A 7,069-nucleotide genomic window follows, 5' to 3' on the forward strand; every position below is an offset into this window, starting at 1 on the left:
GCATGACTTCGTACTGGAACAAGTAGAGGAAGCTGTCATTATACAAGAAAAAGAGTTGGTTGAAGACCTAGGAGACGCTGAGCCTCCATGGGAATCCAGAGTTGTGGAGAATTCTATCAAGGACGTTGCAATTGATGCTAAGGAGGATAGTACACAACCCCCAAGGTAAGTCTTTTATGAGGAACTAGACGGAATACTCCAAGAAGCAAGCTTCCTTGATGATGACAATCTCAAGTCAAGTTCTCCCAGTGATGAACTTGCATCAGCAAGTGAATTCTCTGAGATCGAAGAGTCTTCTCCAAGTGAATACGAAGACGATGCGGAGGTAGTTTTCTCTCAACCTCCCGTTTATGACTTAAGTGACGAGGAAGACATAGAAGGCCTTGATCAGGACTTAGATGCAATTGAAGAAGTCTGCAAGGAAGTAAAGAAATTCACCGAAGATCACAAGGGAGTAGAACTCACAGAACCACTGGAAACACCTATCCCAAGGCCATTACCACCCAATACAAGCTTCAAGTGGGTACAATCCTTAACCTTTAACTTTATTTTCCCACTTGAATATGGTTTGCTTGAAACAGATGGCCAGCTTAGAGCTCTTTGCGGCTTTAAGAGTAAAAGGGAAATGGCTTGCACTCAGAACTGGTGTACAAGGTTCAATAAGGTTCCACGCTTCAACTCGAAGTGTGCGGATTGGCATCATGATCTATCAAATGGATCTCGGAAAATGTTTGGTTATCTTGGTGAAAATCTACTTTCTAAACTGCCCGGATGGAAAAATATAGATCAAGACGAAGGCGGATCTAAAAGCAAAGTTTGGGATCCTGGAATCTATTCTGACATTCATCACCCCGGGAGCTTGAGAATTTGTTTGAAGCTGCTCAAAAGCTTTACATGCCTAGTTTGGGACCCCGGAGGCTGTTGGCATTCCAAGCATTGGTAGAGATTTCTGGACGAATTTAAGCGCAAGCCGCCATAACAGGAAGCTCATCCAATGTCCAACTTAAGGACTTTAACTAAAAGTGCTAGGTGGGAGACAACCCACCATGGTATGGTCGTTTCTTTTTCAGTTTTTTATTTCGTGTTATTTATTTTTATTTGTTTTCCTTTTCATTTGAACCTGAATATTATTCATTTGCATTGCATACTGCATAATTGCATACCTGCATAAAAAAAGGGTGCGCGACGCGACCGCATCATTCATGCGATCGCGTCAGTTGCAAAAAACAACCACCCACGCGTCCGCGTCACCCACGCGGCCGCGTGATCTGGAGATCGGCGTAAATCCCCAACGTCCAGAAAGTTGGGCTGAAATCGTGCAGCCATTGTGCGTTTCGCACAAAATGACCCACGCGGTCGCGTCCCTGACGCGATCGCGTCACTTGCACAACACTCATCCCACGCGAAAGCGTGAGCGACGCAACCGCATCGCGTGGATTGCACACCACCCCAAAGGAGACAGAGAGTTGCGCTGAAACGACGCTGGAATCGTGCGTTTAGCACAATTTCCAGCGACGCGGTCGCATGCCTCACGCGACCGCGTCATTCACTCCTTTATCCATTCCATGCGATCGCGTGCCCCACGCGATCGCGTCAACTCCCATTCCACCCCAGCCACGCGACCGTGTGTAGGGGTGGGCAAAAAAATCTAAAATTTGGATTTTAAACCAAATCCAAACCAAACCATTAAAAAAAACCAATTTTAAATAATAAAAATCCAATCCAAACCAAATTTATTTTATAATTTGGTTTTAAATCCAATCCATTTAAATGGTTTTAAATCTGGATCCAGATCCAGATCCAGATTAAAATCCAAATCTCAAAAACATCCTAATTCTTCATTTCTGATTTGGTGAACCAGTTTTAACTCGCACGAATCCTTTTCTCCTTCGCCCACAGTCGGCACCGCCGCACCGGAGTAGGAAACTGGCAGTGCAGTTTCGTAGCTGCCACCACCACCACAAGCGCATCGCGCCACTGCTCTGTTCCGCCATCCGCGGTTCTGCCGTCCGCCTTTTCTCGCCGTGACCCAGCTCTGTTCTTCTCCGTTCTCTGGGTACCCTCAAGGCGCCGTCCGCCTTTTCTCGCTGTGACCCAGCTCTGTTCTTCTCCGTTCTCTGGGTACCCTCAAGGTTAGATAGGTTTACGATTAAGTAATTAATTTGGTAGATTGAAATGTTGTGAAGCAACAGAGAAGAACCACATAGTGAATCTATCATCTGAGAAAAGGAATTGAGTGGTAGATAGGGATTTACTACATTTGTGATTATATAGTTGAAATTGCCAAAGGTGCTTCCATGTTCTTTTCTGTTCTGTTCCATTCCATCAATTTGAAAAACTGAACAAGGTTTGATTGCTTATGCTGTTATGCATATCAAGTGTTTGTGTTAATGCCACTTTTCTATGGTTTTCTTTATTATTTTTTTATTTTCCTATTTTTATAGGATTATGATGATTTATCTTTTTATATTTCTAATAGCCCCATTTTAGTGCTTGGGGAAAACATATGAAGCTTTACTATGAAATAGTAGACATTCGGTTGTATGCATGCGTTCTGTAAAAATTAGCTTTTCTAGTGCACAAATGATTTAGTGATCTGTAACTAATTATTCATATTGCATTTGCAGCTAACATTGTACTAGGATCTGGATCACTTATCGGGCGTATTCTATCTTTACCTTCTACTGCTCTAAATGTGCCAAATAATAGGATGCATCCTCTTTCTCTTAGCTCTCTGCAGGTATGTGTAATGTTATTGTATTTTGAATTATCATGTACTTATTGTTTTGTAAATCAAGTGATCAAGACCTTGATCCTTTGGCAAATAGATTCAAATGCTTTTGCTTTTGAATATTCTCTCTAAACCCCACATATTTTGGAATCCTAGGTGAAAATTCAATTGATAAGCTATGAATTTAACAGACTTTTTTTTATCATGCCTTTTGAATCAATGCCCACCAACCCCAACTTAGCCGACTGTTGTCATTTGAGAACTAAAGGGTGCACATCAATTAGGAGGTTCAGTAAGTGAAGAAGCTTCAGGATAATTAAGATAGCACAATTTTGTCATTGTATATGTAGCCGACTCAATCTAATATGAAAAGATTGTCATTGTATATGCTTGTATGGTCTCATCACTGGAGTTAGTTTGATATTGCGACTCAGTGTCTTGAATGTCTGAGGTATTGTTTGTAAAGACGTAGGCAGGCAGTGGATGTTTATTTAGAACTGATTATGTGTATTTTGTTGAAATATTAATGTAAATTTATCACATGATAAAAGCAAGCCTTAATAAATATATTCAAACTTATAATTCATCAGTATTTTGATTCCTTCACTGTCTTATTTTTGGAGTGTGCCTATCTTTTATATTAGTATATGTTGAAGAATGACATCTTATTGCATTTTGTAGAATTTTATCTATTATTTGTAGTTTATATATTATTTGTTATGTAACCTGTTGCTTATTGTTCTTTGTTATTTATTCCTTTTGTAGGAAGAAAGACTAAGAAATTTGAGGCACCAGCTTGAAGTGCCCTTTGATGGTTCCAAAACAGAGCACCAAGTATGTGGTTAATGCAAGTTTTGTAATTTTCAAATCAATATTCTGAAATTCGCTACTATACCCTGCATTCTATCATATCCAATTTTTTCTCTTGTTCTGATCCAATCTTCACTTTTATGCTACTGCTCAAGTTTGCTTTGCATGGCTTACTTAATAAACAGTCTTAATGTTGTTGATCTGCAATGTGGTGACAATAACTACTTGACGTGCAAATTCATGTTAATAAGGAAATGTTTAGGGAGAAATAGAAATATTTTAAATTGAGTTGCCTTATTGGATTAACCAATAGGTTGCAAAGAAAATTACTATCCGCTTCTTTGTTGCATGTCTATATTAGTACATTGATACCTAGTGCACATTATTTTTAAAAGTGGATTTTTTTTAAAAATATCTGGTTTGAAAATTGGATTTTTAAAAACTAGTTTTAAACTTGGATTTTTGTTTAAAGAAACAGATTTTAAAACTGGATTTTCAAAAATTGGTTTTAAAACTGAATTTTTGGTTAAAAAATCTGGTTTTAAAACTGGATTTTATAAAAAAACCGGATTTTAGATTTGGATTTAAAAAAAAAAAACTGGATTTAAAAAAATCGGATTTAAAACCGGTTTTATATGTAAAACTGGATTTAAAACCGATTTTATACGTAAAACTGGATTTAAAACCGGTTTGTAAGTAAAACCGGATTTAAATTCTAAAATCGGTTTTTATTTTTTTAAACCGGTTTAGAACCAGTTTCTCTCTTCAATCCAGTTCTGGTTTGGAACCATAAAACTGGTTCTGAATACTTTTGTTCATGTATATTTGAATTAATTAATCAGGCGTGTGTCAATTTTTCATGGTTTAAAGTTCCTATAAGAACTATGCTTGATGTTTGCTCTGACGTCTACCATTTTTATCTTTAAAATATTTTACTTATAATTTTTGCTACCGTTCATGCTTCATCTCCAGTAAGGCATGGGGAAGCAAGGAGGAGGAACTAAAAACCCGGCTTGTCAGCCTCACAATCCTGTATCACTCAGGGAAGAAGCCACAGAAAAAATACATAAAAGCCAAGAGCCACCACCAGGTCATTAGTGGAGGTTGAGCACTTGGAAAAGATTGCAGTTTGGGCCTCTCATGAGGCTCAGATATCGTCTTTAGGAGCCTTCTATGGGCAGCGTTTGGCCACTGTTGCCGAGGTCAATGGAATAACGCCTGATTCTTCTTTGATAACTTGCTATAGGTTTTGATTCTATACCTTCCTTTTCCTTTTAAGAAAAGGTTTTGCTTAGGGATTTTGTTTTCCATCTGGGTTATTTGTCATATTGTCAGTGTTTCCATGCCTTTTTTTTAAGATTTTAGAACTTGACCATTTGATTAAATTTCAAGATTTGAGAGCCATCAAGTAAAACACAATAAGCCACGTTGTCACTGTGATGAACCAAGCTTCAAATTAACAATTCACTTTGTGAAACTGCCACTTGTTTGCAATAGTGTGTATTCCTTCTTCCAGTATTGATGTGTGCTATGTTAGTAGTTTTAAGATAAATTAATTTACACGTTGCTCTACTTACTATATATTTATTCACAAAAACTAAATGCTAATATCAGCATCTGTTATCGTATAAATTAAAGCACTTTGTCCTCATTTATCTATTTTGGCAGAATCAGAGACCATGGGGTCTCCAGTACCCCAAAAATGCTTAGACTTTGTTTTGGAATGATAACAATAACTGGGTTCTTTTCCCCCCCGAAAAGAAACATGTTACTCTTGTTTGTTGTGCTCACAAAATCTGGCAGACATATGCTTTGGGTTATTTATTTGTTTGAACCTTTAATGCATCGATTTCCTAGGTTACCAATATACAGTTTTCATGTAAAATATCATAACATCAAGTAATTTGACTGCTTTATAGATGTGAAACTGTTCTTCATCCTGGCATCAATTCAACTGTGAGAATTGAGAAGAATAGATCAAAGCACAGGGGCAAGCATAAACACAGTCAAAATAATGTAGTATACAAGTGCCATTTCTGTTTGCATCAGAATGTGAAGAGGGGGACTCCTAAGGGACATATGAAAGGACTATGTCCATCTAAAACCAAAATGTCATCGGTATCAATACCAGCAACAAAACCCATTACACATGAGTCTTCAAAATCGGGGAAAGGCATTATAGGTGAAGACAACACCAAAGAAGCAGATGCATCTGCTTCATCAGTTACAGATAAAGATGTCTCTGTTGTAGATAGTCCAGCCACCCCATCAAGTGTAAGTGCCACAACCTCAAAGAAAAGAAAGTCTAAGAAGACACTTGAAGCTTCAAGTGCGTCTGTTAAATCAGAAGCATCGAAAACTCAGGGCACAGCAAGCAAAAAATGGAAAAGATCATGGACTAGCTTAAAGAAACTTGTGCAGAGCAATGACTACGACAACAGTGATGATGCTAATTTGAAAATCCCATTCCTTTTATAAGTAGGGAAGTTATAAATTTTGTTATCAAGTTGGTTCTCTTGCTTGGAGGTCATTATTTCCTCTGCTAGAGTTGCACTTTCTAATTGTTTTCTATGGAGGAATTTTGTTTTCTATGGATATTAATAGATCTGCCAATAGATCTTTTTTATTTTCTTTTTTTTTTCTTCTCCGGCAGTGTACTTTGCCCGAGTGAGGAGCAATAGTTTGATAATAGCTATGATATTTTTGTATCTTGAAGGTGATTCTGAGTTCAAAATAGACGGGAAATTGGGGAATAAAATGGGATGGCTAGGTTGTTGTTTTAATGTTCACAATGGAGATGAATTTTATTTTTCTCTAAGTCCTTCCTCTCCATTTCTTTCTCCTAATTTGGTATAAGAGAGGTAATATATTAGTATAATACTCGTGGCCATAAATTCTAAGGTTTGGTGGTTGGTGCATTTGAGACGTGAAATATGGAGTAATAATTTTTTTTATTCCGTTCATTGTTAGAATTTGAAGGCAAAAATGGAGAGAAGATAAAGCCTCATGCTAAGTGGTAATGCCGTAATGGTAACCATATCAAATTTATCTTTGCTTTCCTTAGGTACATAGTAGCACCTTATATCAAATTCCAATTTGATAACATGCATAAGCAATTAAGCATCATTCTTTGACTTGAATTTTTTTACTACAAATTACAACTTGGCAAAGTGTATCAAAATTCATTTTGTATTCTCACATGGTGTATGTATCAAAATTGTGTTCTATTTCAATTTTCAAGTAATTAGCAAAATGGCAGTGAAAAAGAAGTCAAACCAATTTAAAAATTGTTAATCAATCATCAACACTTGCAAGAAGAAAGAAAAGAGTTCTAAAATTTTAAGTGATAAATCCATGAGAAATATATACATTAACCCAATAGAAGTATGGTTATGAATTGATCTGTGGTGTATAAGCTTAAGCATTTTGTAATCTGTAATAATATTTGTGAAAAATCATAGGCCATCTCGGCCTTTGCTGTAGAAAGTAAAAACATATATAAACTATCATTATTGATTTTATTTATTT

The 7,069-nt window shown here is 36.9% G+C and overlaps 1 pseudogene; it reads left to right on the top strand.

Annotated features, from left to right (window-relative positions):
• The first annotated feature begins 1,811 nt into the window (after positions 1-1,811).
• Positions 1,812-6,359, top strand: LOC112784173 (uncharacterized; annotated as a pseudogene).
• The last annotated feature ends 710 nt before the right edge of the window (positions 6,360-7,069 follow it).

Source organism: Arachis hypogaea, chromosome 20 (genome assembly GCF_003086295.3).
Source record: "Arachis hypogaea cultivar Tifrunner chromosome 20, arahy.Tifrunner.gnm2.J5K5, whole genome shotgun sequence".
Classification (NCBI taxonomy): Eukaryota; Viridiplantae; Streptophyta; class Magnoliopsida; order Fabales; family Fabaceae; genus Arachis; species Arachis hypogaea.